At 39.4% G+C, this 20,710-nt stretch overlaps 1 long non-coding RNA gene across 1 annotated transcript; it reads left to right on the top strand.

The window, feature by feature from the left end:
• The first annotated feature begins 5,909 nt into the window (after positions 1-5,909).
• On the top strand, positions 5,910-8,593 carry LOC113572583 (uncharacterized). Its single transcript, XR_003410135.2, has 3 exons — positions 5,910-5,978; positions 7,186-7,251; positions 8,508-8,593. It is a non-coding gene; the product is annotated as an uncharacterized LOC113572583 (long non-coding RNA).
• The last annotated feature ends 12,117 nt before the right edge of the window (positions 8,594-20,710 follow it).

The raw sequence follows: 20,710 nt of genomic DNA, 5'->3' as shown, positions 1-20,710 counted from the left end.
CAAAACTCTCGTAGTGAATGAAATTTGTTGACGCCTTTCTGTTTTGTGGAAATGCTTTTGGAGTAGACCACGCCTCTTCACTTCTAAAAGCCAATCAACAAAAAGCGCTTTCAATAGGGTGCGCAACAAAGCCTGTCGCCCTCTGAGGTTTATTCCGAATCAAAGAATGAGTAAAAAGTGTTATTTTTCCAAACATATAGACTGTAACATCGCCAACTTTGACATGTTGTCCGGAAACCGACGTTTCGGTTAAAGACATTATTTGTATGCAATTAACCTGGTATTGCTTACTCTTAGGTAAAGCAAACGATGCTACACAATGGGACTATTTAGTTTTTAACAAGCTTTGTAGGCTTTCATCTTTTCTCACTCCACAGTGAGTGCTGATAAAGGACAACTTGTGCCACCTTTATTATAAGCTACCCTTGATTGTAGATCGAAATAGGCTGTGGAGAATCTAATTACCACCTAGGTATAAGGCCTATCACTGTTATATTTACACAGCTGATTGATTAAATGTATGTGTAGGCAAGGCATCTCTATCTATCTATCTATCTATCTATCTATCTATCTATCTATCTATCTATCTATCTATCTATCTATCTATCTATCTATCTATCTATCTATCTATCTATCTATCTATCTTGTCATACACTTTTTTTTTTTTTTTTTTTTTTTTTTTTTTACAAGCCCATCAACTCTCCTGCCCACATAACCATTCCCACACATAAATTCAATGGGTCTGATGTGTATTGCTTGGTGCGACTTGATCCAGCTGGTTTTTAATACACCCTGGAGCTCAGATGAGCTGTATGTTTACCTGTCAGTCGGATTGGGTTTTGCAATGCCATGGACGACAAGTCTGAGTTTCTCAGGCTTTCCACTGTTTTTTGACATCCTTGAGTAAGGTGTGGAACTTTCTGTAGCTTTGTCATAATAACCATTAGAATTGTATCCATGCACACTGTCCTAGAAAACCCTTCACTATCTTGAAAGAAAAGTAGAAGTGTTTGAATCAAGATATCCCCACCTGAGTCCCTTTGAGCTCTTTGCCTCCTGTGATGGCCTTCAGGAATTTGGTTGGCATCTTACTGACCTTCAGAGGACTGTTTTTGAGTGTCAGAAGCTGTTCTAGTGGTAGGCTACAGGCCTACACAACAGGACTATCTGATTTATTCATTTGTGCTCTCAAATACCCTCACATGCGCATGCACATGCACACCTGCAGCCACAACTGATAACATAACATCCTCTGGCTGTAGGCCTTGCTATCACATTTCTTTGCCTTGTTGTGATCAAACAAAATTCATTTGGTGGGCTCATCCTGGTGCTTGTCCTCATCTCATTCCTCTGATCTTCAGGTTCCATAATGCACAGACCTTCTTCAGCATTCTAGTGCTCACCTGCTCACCTCATTTTTCCAGCTCCTATTTGAAGACCATGTAGTGAGAGGGAGCCTGTGAGTTTCCTCTGATGTTCAGCTGATCTATTTCTGATTTTCTGCATGTGCCAGAGCAGGCAACAGTCAGTTATGACACCAGCAAGAGAGGTGCTGATTCCATTGACTACCTAATCAAAGAGAGAATCCCCAGAAGGAAGAGCAGCTGTTGACCTGTTAAGACAATAAGGATTCAAAATTACCTGAATGTGCATCATAATTTGAGAATGATATTGAAAACCTCAGAATATTACATTTACATAGCCTCCAATAAGGGTCCCTTTAAGAGCTGACAATTTCATCTTTCATTGCTGGTTGAAATAAATTGATAGCCCAAAGCATGTTTAAGTCAGAGTTTCACCATGCATATTACTGAACTTTTTAGGCTGTCAGTTACTATGAGTATGTCTGATTACCTCAAGCACCAGTTTCTCAGACTCTTCATATCAGACCACAGCATATTTATTTATTGCAAGCATATTTATTTATTAATAGCTGCATTTTATGATAAGACTTGTTATGCACTTCTGTGACAATACTTTGTTGTAATTTTTCCTGGTAATTATGGTCTGCTTATAGTAGCAATTTTTTACATTCACTTACATTTACTATGCTTATAAGCACAAGACAATGAATAGAAGTATATCAATCAGCAATGCATATGTTTGATTAACCCCAACTATCAACTGTTGATTGGTATGTTTCTGTTCCCTCAAGTCCATGAGAGAATGCAAATAAGCTTGTTCAGGGAGAATACGCTGATTACACTGTGACTCCATCCATCTCTTTGTCTCTGATCAAGTAGCCCTAATGACTCAGTTGGGATCCCCCAAGACTTCCAAGAGACCTCATCCTATTGCTCTTCTGCAAGGACAATTTTAAATTTTAAAGAGCAGATCACCTCCTCTTTAGTCCACATCCAGATGGTGCAGAGCAGACACTGTGGAAAGCATTACCTTTTGTAGAAGGATGTGAAGTAAAAGCAAAAATGTTCACTTGAACGTGTAATGAGTGAGTGAAAACACAGGAATGTACTGAGTGAGAATACAAAAATGATCAGTCAAGAAATCAGTCATGAAGAGCTTGCATGTTTTGGCATTTTTAACATAACAGCTTGATGTGGATTTTTTACCAGTTTTTACCACATCATAAGATACCATCTTCAACACGTCAGAGCATTATAGTCTGGAGATCTTGTGAAATGCTGGAAGCACTCCATCCCTAAGCACCTGGCTGTTAAAAAGAGAAGCATACATTCAAAGAGACATGCAGAAGAAGAAAGGAATGATCCTAGATGTGCTGGTCTGGTTCCTATTTTCACTATGCTTACCACCTGGTTCCAGTTTTCTTATTGCAGATTATTCTACATTCATATCCTTTAGGGAGATCAATCAATTAAAGCTTTTGGTGCAAGGTCAAGAAGTCCAACAGAAATGATTCTATGTTGACGAGGCATTATATATTTGACAGTATTTCAGTCTTCCCTGGCTAAAATGGCACAGTATGTTTAATGTATTCCTCCTCTACTCTTATCTCTCAGGAAACCAAAATCAAGATGTCAGCACTAGAGAGCAGCTCTTTGCTCTTTTAGAAAGGGAAACATCAGAAAATAATCACCTACCCAATCACACATATTACCTATAAGACATTAAAATTAATACTCAAGACCCTCTTCCTGTCCAGAGTTCTAACTCTAAAACTGGCTCATAATCACTATGGCATTCATTACTCAAATGATTTAAAAGGCATCTGAATTTAAACAGTGGGATCTAATGAAAGGTCTGAAGTGTGTTGTGATTTATTGAAATGAAAGGAGTCCCTTGTGATGATAAAGGGTGGGACCAGTTGTCAACCCTGCAGAAAACTGTTGAACAAAGTGCAGGACTTTCAAATGGCATATTTTACATAATGTCTAATATGTAGGCATGTCTAAAAATGTAAATACTGTAGTGGAGCTAAGGCAGAGTCTTTTATTTATCAGTGAAGCACACTCCTTTAGGGTTTCAGGCCTCTCATTTATCAGTGCTGTATATACACAAACTTGTTCTTAAATCACACTTATGACCACTTCTGCACACACAATGTACATCCAGATGGCCATTAAATATTTAAATGGCAATCAATCTTGTGAAGTTTGTCATTATTGGTTATTAGCTGATTTACTGCACTTTGTAGGTCTATAATGCTGAATAAACAAATACTTTATTGTAAAGACTCAATCTTGTATGTACAGCTGGTAGGTGTACAAGTACAGTTTATAGCCCATCTTTTGCCAGGCAAAGTTGATGTTCATCATTGTGTATGTGTGTGTGTGTGTGTGTGTGTGTGTGTGTGTGTGTGTGTGTGTGTGTGTGTGTGTGTGTGTGTGTGTGTAACATCCAAGTTTAGGTGCAGAATGTCAGCTTTAATTCGAGGATATTAAGCTCTATACAGAAACCATATAGACATCACAGACCTTTTTATACACATTCCCTACATGAACAAGAAATGTAAGAGCATGCCTGCAAGAGCAAGTTGCAGTGGCTGTTGTTGGAGGCAAAAACACCACCACTCTGTTAACTTAACATGATTGTACTTTATACAGTATCATAGCCTGTACAAAAGTAATGGAAACTGCTCCTTGTGCCAATTTAATACACACTGTGACTATTAACCACTTTTGGGTACATGTGATTTTCAACCGTTCTTTATTATAGTTATTCAAGCAAAGTCCATTCTGTTCATATATCTAATGAATTTGTGGCCTGGTTTCTTAGTTTTCAGGAAAAAAAAAAAAATTTCTGGCAATATAAATTCCTTTGCAAAGCAAGTGTAGAAGCTCTTTGCACAAAAAGGAAGAATGGAAAATTAAGTTATTTCAAATTCTTCCCAACTGAACAGCCATGTCTGCAGTATAGCTATTCAAAACAGCTGTCTGAATCTGGGTTATTTCCATGTAACACAGACACATGTATACCTGAGCACGCACCACCGTATAATGAAACTTGAGGAGGTGAATGTAACAGAGATGAGACCTGTGGGAAGAATGCACAAGGAAACAGGTGTGTACTCATGCCTGACAGGGTCAATACACATAGCAACTTCATGATACAGGTTTAATACATGTATCAACTTTGTTATATAGTTCTCTGGATAAGCTTCAATCTGGGTCCCATGTAGCAGTCATATTTGTGTTATGGCACTGAAAATAACAGCACCTCCTTTCATCAAACAGGTGACTCAGCCTGGAATGCTGATGTCATGTTATGTAAACTGGTTCTATAGGTTGACTACATATTTGGTTTGTTCTGAATTTTTGACACAGTGCAGCAGACACCTACTCAGCTCAGTTTGAAAACATTCAGGTCCACTGTACTTGGGCAGTAATGGGGGATTGCTTTGTTTTTGTTTGCAAACCTTATCTTATTGATTTATTAGGAGGCAACCAAGGTGTCAGCAAGTCACAAAAAACAGGTCTCATATATCAGAAAGTATATTTGTGGTTTTGCTTTTTGCTCTCTTAGTACTGCACAGACAAATGTCAGCCACAGTATACAATATGTATCAGCAAAAACTAGAGAAATAGCTAAAAAAAACTTCTGTTTGTGGTCAGAAAGTTTCCTTTATGCCTTAAGGCATCTAAAAGAAACTATGCTCAGAATACAACCAAGTACATTTAGCACATATATGGCTTGGAAATTTATGTGAAATTGTATTCAGTTATTAGATGGATGCACTGAGATTATGTGACTGCAATCATCTGCAAAATAACATCTCAATAAATAAATTCTGTTAAGCAAGTAACAGTTATTGAAAGTTATTGCAAATACAGTTATTGAAAACAGAAAACAAAAGCACCAAACTCAAACATTTGTGTCTTTGTAGGTTTCATCAATAGATTGACTGTGTATAACAGGTCAACTTTTAAAATGGAGTCAAAGGTAAATCAAGTGGACACTATAACCATTAAATATGACATTGTTTCCTAATTCAGCTATGTGTACTAGCTATTTTTAAGATCAAACTGTGAAAGAGCTATATTTACTAGAAGCCTGTAAGGTGGAGAGGTCATATAAATTAATGAATACTATCCCTACAACATGGCCTGTGTGTCACACCATTAGAGTGTGGGTGAAGACACAGAAAAAGAAAAGGCAACATGAAAGAGCCCACAAACAGACAAGAGCCTGGAGGTAAAAAAACAAACAAAAAACAAATCAGACAAGCAGACAAAAAAAAAAAAGAGTCAAAATAGGAACACATGAAAAATGGGAGAAGTAATCTTCAAGAAAATTACATGAAGTGAAGGACAGAGCCAGGTTCAGGGTGAAAGGGTAACACAGAAAGAGTGAATGTTTGGAGAAATGTTCTGAGAAAGCCACTGGTTTTCAGGATAGAGTGAGAATTAGAGATCTGGCTCAAAGGAGGCGGACAACCACAGAGCTAAGGAGGGAGCCAGTGAGTGAGACAGAAATAGTAAATGGACGACGGAGTGGGAAGCACAGAAAAGAAGCAGTTTTGAACAAACAAGACATGCCAGAGAAGTGGAAGAGAGAGAAAGGTAAGTGGTGATGGCAATCGGCTAGTTTTAGTATTATACTGAAGAACGTCATATATAGAACGTCAGTTGTCTTGAACGATGAAAACTTTAACAATGCTTAATCTTGGAAAACGAGGTTGATATTATTAACATGCAAGTTGAGTCAATATGTGTTTATAGAACAGAGAAGCTTGTCAGAAACCACAGAGGAACACAGTGAAGGAAACATTGCAAATGATAGTGGTTACAGTGGACGAATAAGGTATCTTTTAACCACTGCTGGTCATGATTGTGTGTGTATGTGTGTGTGTGTGCGCGTGTGTGTGTGTGTGTGTGTGTGTGTGTGTGTGTATGGGTGTGTGTGTGTGTGTGTGTGTGTGTGTGTGAGAGAGAGAGAGAGAGAAAGAGAGAGAGAGAGAGAGAGAGAGCTAGTGTTGGACAGATCGGTACAGACCTCACAGAGAGCAAAACATCAGCCTTTGAATGCAGTACACAGCACAGTACTAACAATCAAACCAAATTACAGTGTTGCATAAACATTGCTGCAACGTTATGTACATACACGCACACACACATCAGTACACACACAGACACATGGACACTAGTGAAGAGGATTCAATATCATGCTTCTTGAAAATATCAGGTCAGCACGCACTGCAAATATTTGGCAGAGCTAAAATGGAAAGCCTTTCACTCTCCAGCTTAGTACGTGGAAATCTCACCATAGCTTCTCATTAGGACATAGACATGCCAGCACACACACACACAGACCCACACACACAAGCACACACAACCTGCACATACACAGCATGAATGCATGTACACACACTCCTTTCACCCACACAGAACGCTAAGAACTGTCTGAAGTGATCAGACCTCAAACCTCTTCCAGCCTTCACACTACAGAGAACAGCTCCAGCAGTTTTTGGGTTTGACGGTCAGCCATAATGACTGACACTGACCAGTGTTTGAACTATGTAGTGAGGACCCTACAGAAATAAACAGATTAACTTCTTAAACTAGAACTCTAATGAGCAGTCTAGTCTCACTCATTTCTAACCTGTATGAATACATGAAGTGGAATCTTCAGGCAAGCTGACGTTCAGTATTTCAGTATTTCAGTAAGTTTATTGTCATGATTTCACAACTGCATCACTATTGGGATTTTTTTTCGAAGTGTTTTGATATTAGAAATGTCTTGATATTAATGGATTTACCTTCCTTTCAGTGTCTTGTAACATGGTATCACAAAGGGACTGGGAAGATTCCACACAGGGGCTGACTTTCTCAAAAGGTGGTCTCACATTGAAAATCCCATATGTCATTAATTTCAGGGGAGTGATGACCCAGATAAGATTGAAGGTGTATGACTGCTCTTTGCATGAGGCCCAAATGACCATTTTTACATTAAGCTTCTGTTAACTAGTTAACAGCCCACAATCCATGAATTTTGTACTAATAAACAATGAGTAATGTTAACACTGTAATTGCTATCATGAGATCATTGCCCCCTGCCTGACAACAGAATTACAGCGACAGGGCAGAAATCTATGTTGTGCAAAACCACTGCTCACTCAAGCAGGACGACAGTGATCCAGGGAATGCCTTTGCTGACATTACCAGTGACTGAACCAGCCATTTATGTCTACCGAAAAGCAGATAAACTTTATAGGAATACTTCACCTGTACATGCTAATGATTGACAAACTCTACAGGTGTAAACCTACCCTTCAGTTCCTTTCACTGCTACAGAGAGTGAGCAGTGACCAGCATTTTTTTGGATGCTACAGTATTCATTTATGCTCAGTTAAGCATTCACTAATTCATTCACTCGAGCGGAGGTAACTTGAGGACAGAACCACAAACTCTTACTGCTGAGCCAGAGCCCATGCAATTAAGCTGCTAGAATATTACTTCTATCACAGACAAATTTCATTCGGCAGGGCTCTCAAATCATAGGAATTATGTTATTATGGAATTATGCTATTATGAACATATTTTGTGACCATTTCCTGCTTCTGTCATCATCTTATCAACACAATTCTAAAGGACTATAAAGTCATATAGAGGTCAGACATTTTGAGGCTATTATAAAAGCTATTGGTTTATTAATTTATTATCAAATAAAGAGGGTAATTTTGTCACCAGGACCTCCATTTCCAGATCTAACAGTGTAGATTGTTTCCCCAATTTGTTCTTGCTTTCCAAATTTAAAGTATAGATACAGTATTCATTTACTATAGGAACTGAACCTGGCTTCAGGGGGAACTGGGTTTGATTAAACAAAGAAAGAAAGAAAGAAAGAAAGAAAGAAAGAAAGAAAGAAAGAAAGAAAGAAAGAAAAAGAAAGAAAGAAGAAAAATATGTCTTTAGAAGAAATGTTCAGCTAACAGTGGTTGACATGGTCATCAGTGCAAAAGCAAGTAAACATTGATTTCAAAGCCCACTACAATTACCGGTGTGTGGGTGAGTGGGCATGTGTGCCCTCTGTATTCCATTACATCGCAGTAAACAGATACACTGAATGGTAGTCATTTCCCTACTTTTTAGGAGGGGGGTGGGGTTAAAGATGAATTGGATGGACATTATGCCTCCCTGCTCCCCCTTCTTTGGCCCAGGCTCCATGCAGAGTGGCACACTTCTTCATTCTCAATCTCTCATTACTTAAGAGGAGGAAACACATGGGATTTATGACTCCAATCCTTCTTCTCTCTCTTCACCTCCCTCGGCGAGGGCATGTGCCTCCTCCACAAGCACTTCAACTAAACGCAAATGTTCCTTCACTCCAGATCTTGCCTTTTGTACTCACTGACTTGCCTTCATACATAGGAATGAGTTAATGTTCACATGAGTTAATGCCCCCTCCAGCCCATCAGAGACGACAAATGCTGGTCACCAAGATGCTTCCTTTACAGGAAAAAAATAAAATGAACTTTAATAAATACACATCTTATGAATGCTCACAAATGAAGAGAGACGGAGTGTAACACCCAAAACATCAGGCCACTTTTATATAGGATTCTGTAATTGTATTGATGCTAAGATGAAGGTAAGACACATGTTTTACCATGAGTGAATTTAATATATCTGTTTGCCTCTATGGAATTGAAGCTAAAATGTATACATTTTGACAATGGTTATTACAGAATACACTTGTTAGCAAAATTTGTTAAAAGTTAAAAGTACACAAATTAAATACCAAGCAAATACAACTGCCGACAAGTGACCAAAATTTGATAAATGTATTGCTTAACCGTGTACATATTTTAAGCTATCACAGCTATTTCTATTTCAGTAAATTAAATAATTTAGTTTTACCCTGTGTTATTAACTCCCCAAATAGAATTTTAATAATGTTTGCTAAAATGTTTTAGATTTTCTGTCAGCTCAATACTTTTGCCAAGCTAATGGGAATTTGAATCCAACATACACATCTCTCTCTCTAAATGTTCATTTTTAATTTTGATTTCATGCCTCATTATTTTAAAGCACCTTCAACTTTACTTTTTTACTGTCAGAAACAGAAATAAATTATGCTTTACAATCAGTTTAACAGCTCATCTGGGGGCCCGTCGCTTTTAAACACAACTGCATCAGCTCACTTCTCAATTTATTACATAAAAAAGAGAACATAAATGATTGTGTTGCATCTTCTCACACTTTAGTAACACACCCCGACACTTTCACCCGCACACTTACGCTATCTTTACTTGACATGCTCTGTTTTACTGCATATACTCTGTTAAAATCACTCCCTCTTGGCCAGCTTGGCACACTTCTGACTGTCGGCAGCATCCTTTGTCCACCTTTCCTTTTGTTTATTCCTCTGTTCTGTAAATGAGGAGGAATGAATGGGTTTTATTGCCCCAATCACCCCTTTTTCTCTTACATCAGGCCATATAGAACTCCTCTGCCCCCACCCAAATTACTTTGTACCAGAGGGAGTATAATATACTAAAACCCTTGAAGAGAGATTGAGCAAACACTGTTTAAACTTATTTCTCCTCATATAGGGATGAACCCCATAGAGTGCTTCGTTGCTTTGCCCCGAGCCTAGTATTACCCATGCTGATTCCTTTGAAAGCCACCTGACAAAAAAAACTGTGCATTCAATTTTCTACCTCCCTGTAATGGCTTGAAAGTTGGGGATCAATTTTACAGCCTCCTATTCTCCTTCTCTTCCTCCTGTTCCCTTCACTCACCTTTCTCATCTACTCTTTTTAAAGAGGCAGAAAATCCATTTGAAAGGGACTCTTTTCAAAATGGCTGAGAACTCCTGTCTCACAGGGCCTCTAAAGAGGGGGGAAAATTGATTTGAAGCCCTGCTCCTCTCTCTTCCCCAGCACATCAAATGTCTGCCTCTCCTCTCTGATTTACCTTTCAAAAGGGAGAAGACCCGAACATATCTGACCCTCCTGTGCCCCAATAAAGTGACACATGCCTGCATTCTGTCTCACTCTTTCACATCCAGAGAAGCTGGAGGAGTATCAGTAACTCTAAAACTGACATAGTCACACACGCACACACACACACTTACAATCTGTTCCTGTTTCTATGATCACTTCCATTAGCATAGAGGTGTTCCCCCCTCCAACATCATGTCAAAGTTTTTTGTATGTGTGTATATACATGTCTGTGTGCATGTGTGCAGTTGAGTGAGCATCAGGGCCATTTCAAAGTAAAGGTTATTCGGAGGTTGTGTATGCTAGTTTGACCTATCTTTGACCTTGTTTTTTTTTTTGTTACAGCAAGACTGTATTGCTAACTAGCCCCAATTTTTCACTCCTTTATTTTGGTGAGGGTGAAAAATCTCAGAGGGATATCGTGGGGCAGCGGGTGGGGTGTGTATGTGTGTGGCTGGGGGTTCTTGTCTTTTTAAAAATAAATCGGAGAGGGGCCCCATGGAATGGCAGTAAAGAGAACTAACTTGCTTGTGCCAAAACTTTAAAAGTAATGTGTTTCTTGCTTGAAGGCAATTTTCTAACAATGGTGATGGTTAAAATAACAGGTGCAAAGAATCTCACTTTCTTGCTTGTTAACACTTTTTAAGTGTTGCAGCAGTAGTTCTGTCCATAGACACCTAACAGGCTGTGTGAAAACAAGAAACAGGGCAGTTTGCATTACATGAAGGGCTCTTGCCTATTCACAGTTTCAATCAAGAGCTTGAGAACACCTGCTTGAAATCAGGTCCAAAATTATTATCTACGTTTGAGTAGAAATGACCGAATCTCGCTGAACATGTACAATGATATCAAAGATATTTGTATAAACTTCCATGTAAGGCAAGGCAAGCCAAGTTTATTTGTATAGCACGTTTCATATACAGTGGCAATTTAAAGTGCTTCACATAGACAGAAGAATAATAAATCTTATGCCATCTCAAGATCTATCACTTCATGAAGGCTTTTGGTCAAAAATTAAAAAGAAAATGTTACAAAACTATGAAGTTAAATATACTAGATAGTATTTTGTGTATTCCTTTTTGGATTAAATAAACACTCAACAGACTCTTAGCAACATATTAATGATGTAGCAGAAGTGAAGCTCTAAATACATTCAGTAGATTATGTAATAAAGACACTTTTTTGTATCTAACTGTGTAAATAAGATTTGTTTATATTCTGATGAATTCTGTTGTTTTTCACTTTATTTTGGAGTATCCAAGTTCATATTTGTAGAAGTTACTGAACATTTAACAGATATAATATACTGCCAGGGCAAGGGTTAGGATTAGGTTTTGGATTGCAGTTAAGGTTGGGGTTAAGATTAGGGTTATGGTTAGGGTTAGGTTTTGGGTTGAGGTTAAGGTTATTTTAGTTGGTTTGAGGTCTGTTTTGAGAGCTTATTAATCATCTATAAAAGATCACTCAAAATAAAGTGTTAACAACAAAATGTAAAGAAATGTGATTAATAAAAGATAAAGAATGCATATAAAATGCATATAATCCATTTAAACATATATAGTGTTGTGATAAAAGTGAAGACTAAATACTTCAATAAATTAAGAGTTAAAAGAAATACAAACACACTATATTGCACCTATATTACATGTATAAGTGTATACTTAATATTTTATTATTCTGTATTTGCTGTATTACATTCAATGTAATTTAAAATGAAAAAGCAAATCTGGTGAATTTCAGTGAAATTTAGTGGGAAACATTTGGCTGATTTCTTCTTACTGAAACTTTAAGGTACTTCTGCCTAAGTTGTAAAAGATATGCCAGGTGTTTAGATATTTAGATATTTTTACTGCTCTTTTTCAACCCAGAATGCTCATGTGTATGACAGACTGTGCTTAAAAAGCACCGACATCCTGAATCTGTGAACAGAAAACACAAATAGTAACTCTATCAGACCCTTTCAACCCTTGCAGAAGATGAGCTAATTAATATAATATTCACTTCCCAATTTTTGCACCCACTGTAACACCAACATGTAAATAAAACCACTAAGGCTATTCTGTGGTGAATCTGCTCCCACACTTTACTTGTGCTCATACCTTTAAAGACACTAAATGTCAGAAAACCTCAAGTGAATCCTAAATCAGTGAGTGTGTGTGTATGTGTGTGTGTGTGTGTGTGCATATATCTGTTTGTGTGTGTGTCTCCAGTATTACTACTGTGAATAAAATTGTTGAAATGCAGTGAAAAAGAGTGATCCCCCCAGGGCGACTGATCACCTCGGCCAAAATAAGCATGTCTCTGGAGATGAGCACTCTGCATAATCCCTCAGCAACATGACTGCTGTTTGAATCTAGAGTTTCAGCCTTATAACTCCTGCCTGTCATGATGTGGTGTGTGGTGGTGTGAACAGTCCCAAGATCCTGTTTAATAATTACTGTGTGAATGCACCCAGTTCTCACTTCTGCTCATCAGCTAGTACCCTGCAGGCACTCATGTCCCGATCCGTTTTTGAAGCTGTCAGTCAAGATTTCAACCCCTCTCCCCCAAAAAGAAAAGTGCACATAAAATACACAGACCTGTTCAGAGTATTAAATGTATATATGCCCACACATATTGAGGATATAGGTTGTGTTTGTGTGTTCATGCAAGCATGTCTGTGTGGGTGTTAACATGAGTGTATGTTAGCGAGTGTGTGTGTGTGATTGAGTTTTCTGGATTTACGGCTAGCACATGAGCCTGTGGCCCCAGGATATTGTAAATTTGAGAAAGGATCTTTTTTTTTTTTTGTGTGTGTGTGTATGTGTGTGTGTGTGTGTGTGTGTGTGTGTGTGTGTGTGTGTGTGTGTGTGTGTGTGTGTGTGTGTGTGTGTGTGTGTGTGTGTGAGAGAGATTTTGTGTGAGTGTGTATGGAGGCACCACAGATTTAGTTGCAGATTCTCAGAGACCACAAGACCTCAGTGTATCTGCAGGCCAGATGCTAACTGCTCCACTTCCCTATCGCCTTCCTATCCTTGTCCTGTTGAAGCTGGGGCTGCTTCTACCCACTCTATTCATTAACACACTCCTAATTACTCCACGTCATGGCTCTATGTGTGTGTGTGCATGTGTGTGAGTGCGTGTGTGTGTGTGTGTGTGTGTGTGTGTGTGTATCTGGATGTTGGCGTGCAGACAAGTGAATGCAATCAGATGAAAATGTGATAGGCTTTCAGTATGTAATTGCTGAGTGTGACAATATGTAATTGCTTTTGTAATTTAAACAAATGTCTTTAAGAGTGCTAAAAGCAGGAGGTACATAGTGTCTAGCAGTATTTTGCTGGAGCATCAACCAATCACTGGAGATTTACAGATTAATTGATGCCAAACACCGAGAAAAACGTGCTGCTGTTTCCAATGTAAATATGTATACAAGTGAATATAATAATAATTTGTATTCACTCAGAGCTTGTTGTATTGAGACATGGTCAACTCCAAGTGTCTGTTGCATGCGAACTGTAATAGTATGTGCTGGATTTTCCATTTTCCTCATGAATAAGAATGTGTGTGTATCAGAGAGTCAGTGTTTATGTGTGACTCTGAGTGGCCATGGTCTCATCTTGGTAGTGTCCTAAAGCGGTATTGTGATTATAGTTGTGCTCATTCTGAGTTTTTTTTTTTTTTTTTTTGTGCTTTTGTCCCCTTTGGGGCCCCTGAATTAAGATAGCATTGGTTTGGAACAGGAGGTCTCCATTTGGCAGTCGCATGCAAATATATATGCATTTGTGTGTGTGTGTATGTGTTGTGTGTGTGTATGTGTGTTGATGTCTGAATTTATGTGTGTGATAGTGCTTGTATGTGTGCACATACCACCCACATACAGTCCATTGAGATTTCTGTGAAGTATGTGAGGAGTAGGATAGAAGAGGAAGGGTAAAGTTTTCAGGTTGCTGAATCCAACCAGGAACCAAATCAAAAGATGATTCAACCTAACAAAAACCCACACTTTACAATTGTTCTGGTTTCATATGTACACAACACATACAAAGAAAAAAATCCACTTCCATGCAGCAAACTACTGCTTTAAATAAGAACCACCAGTACAGACTCAAATACTCAAGCACAGATGCAAACACAAAAACTCTCAAACAGGCCCAAACGCTCGATTACTGCTACGTTGGAGGGAACTTTCCCGTGACTCTTTTACCGTTTTTTGGACTTCCTGCTGTTGTTTTCTTTGCCCTGTCTCGGTCTCACCCTGGCTCTCTCTGTCTGTCTTTCTTTCTCTCTATTGCGCTTTTCTATCTGTCTCTTGCTCTCTCTCTCTCTCTCTCTCTCTCTCTCGTTCTCTCTCCATGCACTTCTTTTCTTTCTTACGTTTTGCAGAAAGCCCAGCGGAGATCGGCGGTGAGTTTAAAATAGCACCCAGAGGGGGCCAGTCAGCAGACCACAGGGCAAAACAGCCAGCACCCACACAGAATCGTTCAGTGAAATGCTGTACTCCACACCACCATCCCCCTCCATGGTGTCCAGCGCTCGGGAAAGCCTGAGCGCTCACTTTCAACACACCATCCCACTGCCCTCGGCACAGATGTCGGCTGACGCTGTCTGGACGAGAGTGTTTTTTTTTCTCTCTCTTGAAAGTTGACCCACAGCACGTTTGGCCCTGTGGCACATAATGACTTCAGTCAGGGATGATGAGGGAGAAATCTGATCCCAGATCAGCCCTGTAGAGCACCCTTGGGCCCCCAGTGGTGAATGTGCATCTCTGTAGCAGATAGAGGTCCCCGTCTCACACCTTAGAGCACTTAGGCTTTAATTACTGCTGTTAAGAACTACCAGCCGTCTGGTGTGTCCAGATGTTTTGCACACACACACAAATACACACTCACACATACATAAGATGGCCACTGTAATGAAGCTCTTTTTAAATCAGAGACATTTTATGTGTTGAAAAGAGGTCTGACAAACACATGTAGCTAGCATAGTGTTAGGGTGAGCACCCACACACACATAATTACAAATAAGCACAAACATTCTTCCTGTGAACTGTGAACCACATTAATGATGCAAATATCCACATTATTCATTGCAAACTTTAATGTTGTTTTTGTGATCTTCTAAAAGAAAACATACATCATACACATACAACACATACATAATTTTACCAAATGTACATAAAATATATATTTGTGTGTGTGTGTGCGTGTGTGTGTTTGTGTGTATGTGTGTGTGTGTGTGTGAGCACAGTGCTGTGGACAAGACAACAACATTGCTCAGCTGCAAAACAGAGACCTCAGAGTGTCATCATGGTTAATTTTCTTTGTCTCCCTCTCTACCTCAAAACACACTTTTAAAAATACTCTTTCCACTCTTGCTACTTTAGAAAACCTCTCCTTTTTATTTACTATGCAGACACCTTTTACTGAGAAGATGATATATATTATTATTACCAGATAAGGGCATAGGGAATTCTCAAGAGCATCCCATTCACATATACCTTTAAACATAGTACCTTTAAACATATACATATAGTCAAAGCAAGTACACAAAGTTTCTAGAAAAACAGGATGTTCTAGACAGAGGACTTTCATATTAGTCTATATCTACAGTACATCTCAATTACTTACCTGGAATCTTCATCTTTTACTATAATACATCTCAGTTACTTACCTGGAATCTTCGTATCTGGCACCAAGATGTCAGAAGCAGATCCACTGACCCACCTTCCTTCAAGATTCATGGAAGAAAACCATCAAGAATCTTCTCAGACTTAGCGTCCTGTTAGTGGAATGAACTTCTACTGGATTTCTGAACAGTGGAGTCTTCAAATGTACTTAAAACTCATCCCTTTGAAAACCATGTTAATTTAACCTAATCAGGCACTTCTGAGAATATTTTATATTTGCACTTGACCTGTGTCATGTTGCAATTATTCTTGAATTGTGTTAAATTCTACAGCACTGTATTGTACCTCTCACTGTATGCTTCAACACTGTGACAACTTGGTTAGCAGTGTCTTGGTTAAGGGTATTTTTGGACGCTAACCTATTCGTGCTAGCTAATGATACTTGGACTAAATACCTAAAGCACTTTTGTCAGTCATGTTAGATAAGAGTGACTGTTAAATTCCATACATGTAAATATAAATCCTAAAGTTGTGAGGTGGGGCCTCCATGGTTCAGATTTGTTTTTATAGCACATCCTATAGATGCTCATTTGGATTGAAATTGGAGACCATGTCAACACCTTGAAATACTTGTGTCACGGAACACTCACCTCCTGCGAGGCACGTGGTTTGGCCAGCCACGTGCAGTGGGAGGACTTTCATTTGTGGCCACGCCTGCACACACCTGTACTTCGTTTTGTCTGTGTGTATTTAAACTCACGTCAGGGTGTGCGGCGTTGTTGGTCATTGTCGATGTAACGTGTTGATGTAACGTGTTAATGTTTCTTTGTCATCGTGAAAGCGTATGCGTGTTCATCATGTTTGTTTAAATGTCACTTGTTTCATGTTCATGCTTATCGTTTGTAACACGTATGAGTGCCACTGTCATTTATGTAATAAATGTTGATCCCTGTTGAAGAAGTCTGCGTGTCCTGCTCCACACCCTGTGGCACTCAGGCCGACACGCGTTACACCTTGTCATGTTCCTCAAACCATTCCTGAACAAAGGTTTTAGTTGAGCAAGGCAGATTACCCTGCTGAAAGAGGTCACTGCCATTAGGGAATACCATTGCCATGAAGATGTGTATTTGGTCTGCAACACTGTTTATCTAGGTGGTACGCATCAAAGTAAGGTCCACACAAATGCCTTGACCTAAGCAAAACCTAGCCCATGGCATCAAGCCACCTTCTTTCACTGTTCCATGGTCCAGTTCTGATGCTCATGTGTCAATTCCCCAATGGACAGGGTTCAGGACGGGCACTCTGACTGGTGTGCAACTACATAGCCCTGTATGCAGCAAGCTATAATGCACTGTATGTTCTGACACCTTTCTATCATGGCAACATTAACTTTTTCAGGACATTATGCTACAGTACGTCTGCTGTGGGCTTGGACTAGATGGGCCTAGGCTTCATTCCGAATATGCATCACTGAACCTTGGGCGCCCACATCCCTGTCTCCAGTTCAATGAACCTTGGTTGCCCACGACCCTGTCACCGGGTTAATGAACTTTGAGTGCTGGCAACCCTGTCCCCGGTTCAATGACCCTTGGGCACCCATGACCCTGTCACTGGTCCAATGAACCTTGGGTGCCCATGACCCTGTCACCAGTTCACTGAACCTTGGGCACTGATGACCCCATCACCGGTTGTCCATTCTTGGAACATTCTTGGTAGATACTAACCAGGGCATAACAGGAATGCCCCACAAGACCTGCCATTTTGTAGATGCTCTGAATCACTGTCAAAATTGTCAAATCACTCAGAAATCATTGTCTGAGTCATTGTCAGAAATCAGAAATCAACCGAATTGTTATTCATTGTTATATATATTGTTTCTGCCACTTACACAGATCCACCAGATCATTAACCTCTGTACAAAACATGTGTGTGTGTGTGTGTGTGTGCGTGTGTGTGTGTGTGTGTTTGTGTGTGTGTGTGTATGTGTGTGTGTGTGTGTTTGTGGACTGGGATAGTGAATGTTTCATTGAAGTGTGCTAAGGCAGCTCCCCACCCACATTGCCTGCTCACCATCTATTCAAAATTTCAAATGTATTTATATTTTGGAGAATATACAAAAGAATGAAAAAAGAGCACTTTCCTGCAGGCTAAGAGGGGAAACCAGGGTGGAGATTGATCGGGTAAGTGGTTGTCAGAGCCCATGCCGCATTTAGCAGCGGCGGTTTCTCCTGTTTGCCAGGTTTCTCAGACTCCATCCAGCTCTGCTCCTGAATCAATTCCATAGAGTGATCTCATGGTAGGGGACACAGGCAGGACATAAAGCTTCCTTCAGGGGTAATAAATATTTTTAACTATGTTAGGATTTAACTACTTTAGTTGACTGAACAAGTAACCCTGGCATCATGTACTGCAGTCTTGTTATCAGTACAAGTCTTACTAACTGAATGTATTTTAGTTTTTACTTCATCCTTCCATGTGAAACTGGCAGAGCATCAACTGGTTGCACACAGAATTCAGTGATGAGACATGCACTGCATTCTGGGTATTGAAATAAGTTCTGACAACAACATATCATAAAAAATGAGAGCTTAACTTTAAGCCACATCATGCAACCTGCAGAGTGCTCAGTTCAGAATTCAGTTTTATACTGAATTCAGTGCTGAGACATGCATTACTTCTAGGCATTTAAGGAGACAATGGAAAATAAGACTTTCAGTTGAAAAAATACCATAATGTTCAAGTGAGCAGACCTGCAATCTTCTTTAGTCAGGGCCACTGTCAAACATTTACAGGTGTGAATAAGTGTTGGTTCTTTGAAATTTTTTACTTCAAAAGCAGCAAAGCTGAGAAAGACATACACACACACACACACACACACACACACACACACACACACACACACACACACACACACACATAAAGTATTATAGGCATTTAATCATTGCATGTTGTATGTTGTATGCATAACCAATGTATGCAGTCCTCTGGGGTTTATGGCTCTGGCTTAGTGTGATGTTTTGACTCAAATAACCATGGCAATGACTCGCAGATGTAGGTATGGAGAGATTTTCCACATGACAAGCCTGGTAGGCACATCAGTCAGAGGAACGCCATGCGTGTGATATAACTTCCCATGTAACAATGGACACATGCTCTGCAAAGCAGTGGAAACGTGGCTATGTGGCTTCCCCTTAGTTAGGAAGTCCAAAACCCATCCGGGACCAAGACAAACTGACTTTCATGGAATATGGATGCCTCATCCCTAGGCCTGGCTTGGAAGTGCATTCATGCTGCCCATCATGAAGGGGGAAGAGGTGTGGAACATTTGGGAATGTTGTCGGCGCATTATTATTACAGCGGGAACACAGCCTGCTGGACAAGCAACCTGGAACTGTTCCTGAACAGTACTGTGTGGCAGTTGGACGGCTTGTATTGAACACATGAGACTGCCTGGATTGGAGTACAGCAATCACAAGGGAGGGGAAAATGCACAAAGGAATAAAATGACAAGGGAACTGATTTTGCTGACAGAAAAACCTCAGCAAAAAACAAAAACAAAACAATCATCATATCTTTAAAGAAACAATTATTTAAATATTTGAATTTGAACTGAACTTTGAAGCGGCGCTGAAGATCCTGTTGTTGAAATTTCCTCCTCTTGCCTCTCCTCCTATTGGACAATCTTGATTTTTGGCCAAAGTTATGGTATCTGGCTGAAATCCTGCTGAAATCCACCTTCCCCTTAAAAAAAAACAAAAAAGAAAAACAAACAAACAAACTCTCAAAGTCACTAGTACTTCCCACTAGACCTTAGTAAAAGTTTTTAAAATGGATTAGTCAGCTATTAAATATGAAGTGGAAAAAAGGGATAATTACAATTTTATCTATATTACACATTTGTGGGTCTCTGTGGGTGTGCTTGCTTATAATGTTGTAAATAGACTAGATGCATTTTATACCATACAATCCTTTAGGAGATTATGATAGCTACACTTAATAATGCAATACATTTCCTTGAACTTGCTTTAATATTCCTGATAAAATGCAACAACACAAATAACACAGTGCATTTTTCCTAGTAATAACGACAGAATTTTCCCTCTAACGAATGTAAAAACGTTATTTCTAGAGTTGCTATAATTCCGGAAGCATTTAAATTGTTTTGGCATCATAGGCAATGCAGACACTACAGATAAGGTCTGGGGGCTGTAATTCAGGATGCATCCATTTCATTACACACCATGAGCACACCGAATATCTACAATATGCTTAGCTTTTTTCAGTTCATCAGGTGCACTGGGATATTACATTTTGGCTTCTGGTATGCACATCAGTCTATTGAAGTACTTGGCATCACTGCTAAATGCTATTTCATGTATTGACTTGATGTCTTTGGACAGGGCATCACCATCTGCTGGCTGTGCTTGGAGATAAAAAAAAAAACAAAACCACTAAGTGAACCCACTTCACTTAGTTGAGTTTTATCTCCGTAATTGAGCTGGCCTGTCCTGTTATTTAGCTGTCCGATCACTTGCTCTAATGCCCATGAAGGACTGGCCAGCTCATTAGTGTCTATCTGGGCCCTGCAGAACTCCAGATCCTAGACCCAAGTTGTGTTGGCATGGAAACAGTTACTGCCAGGTCAGATTTGGCCCTCCTTGAAAATACTGTTGGATATAGTGAATTTGCAATAGAATAAAACCATCAAGTAAATAAATCTATACAAATCAATTTTTCACTAAAAA

Source organism: Electrophorus electricus, chromosome 2 (assembly GCF_041902795.1).
Source record: "Electrophorus electricus isolate QZ-2024a chromosome 2, ASM4190279v1, whole genome shotgun sequence".
Classification (NCBI taxonomy): domain Eukaryota; kingdom Metazoa; phylum Chordata; class Actinopteri; order Gymnotiformes; family Gymnotidae; genus Electrophorus; species Electrophorus electricus.
Note: the sequence above shows the minus strand (reverse complement) of the source record. Positions and strands in the feature narration are given on the sequence as shown.